Source organism: Eumetopias jubatus, unplaced genomic scaffold (genome assembly GCF_037043125.1).
Source record: "Eumetopias jubatus isolate StellerSeaLion01/CBP00866 unplaced genomic scaffold, mEumJub1_p1.0 scaffold_13, whole genome shotgun sequence".
Classification (NCBI taxonomy): Eukaryota; Metazoa; Chordata; class Mammalia; order Carnivora; family Otariidae; genus Eumetopias; species Eumetopias jubatus.
The window spans coordinates 24601032-24602134 of record NW_028274819.1 but is presented as its reverse complement, the minus strand read 5'-3'; the positions used below and the strand labels follow the sequence as shown (position 1 = coordinate 24602134).

Below are 1103 nucleotides of genomic sequence, written 5' to 3'. Positions count from 1 at the left end.
TGGTCTCTGAGTTGCTACCTCTCATGTTGATAGTTAAACCCTCTTCCCTGCCAAATCCTTGGAGAAACAGCCTCATTAAAACCAGTCTGAGGAATATGACTTATTAACTCTTACTCTATGTAGTTACCCATTTTATTTATTTATTTATTTATTTATTTATTTAGTTAGTTAGTTAGTTACTGTTTAGTTTTTATGTCATAATCATAAACTTAACTCTGTAATCCAGCTAGACTTGAAGGGGAGTAAGAAAAATATGGAACCCATCGAACTGCAGGAGGAGCACAAAGATTATAGGATATTTCAAGCAAATGGAGGTGAAGGGATGCTCTCCTGAGCTACAGAAGGAATGGGCTGATAGTTAAGAGAAAACACAAGTCAAATTTATTAAACTTGTCCACAGTCTGTGATGGTGATCTTCTTGCTGGTCTTGCCATTCCTGGACCCAAAGCACTTCATTGCTTCCACAGTATTGATGCCCTCTTTGACCTTGCCAAAGACCACATGCTTGCCATCCAACTACTCAGTGCACATGAAGAGCTGGGAACTGTTTGTGTTGGGTCCAGCATTTGCCATGGAGAAGATGCCAGGACCCGTGTGCTTCGGGATGAAATTCTCATCATCAGATTTCTCCCCATAGGTAGGCAGACTTGCCACCGGTGCCATGATGGCATGTGAAGTCACCATCATGGCACAAAATTCCCTGAATAATCCAGTGAAAGCAGAACCCTTTGTAACCAAATCCTTTCTCCCCAGTGCTCAGGGCATGAAAGTTTTCTACTGTCTTTGGAACTTTGTCTGTAAACAGCTTGAAGGAGACCCGGCCCAAGGGCTTGCCAACCGCGGCGATCAAAGAACACAGTAGGGTTGACCATGGCTGGGTGGCATGGGCAGCTCTGGAGCAGGCTTGCAAGGCTATAGTTATCCATTTTAGTCCTCATAACAACCTCCAGGGCCAGGCATCACTATCCCCATATTGGGGATGAGGCAATAGAGATGCAGAGGTTAAGAATTTGCCCATGGTTGGGGCGCCTGGATTGTTGAGCATCCAACTCAGTTGGTTGAGTGTCCGACTCTTGATTTCGGCTCAGGTCATGATCTCAGAG

The 1103-nt window shown here is 44.6% G+C and overlaps 1 pseudogene; it reads right to left on the bottom strand.

The window, feature by feature from the left end:
- Positions 1–384: 384 nt before the first annotated feature.
- On the bottom strand, positions 385–872 carry LOC114215403 (peptidyl-prolyl cis-trans isomerase A pseudogene; annotated as a pseudogene).
- Between the last annotated feature and the right edge of the window lie 231 nt (positions 873–1103).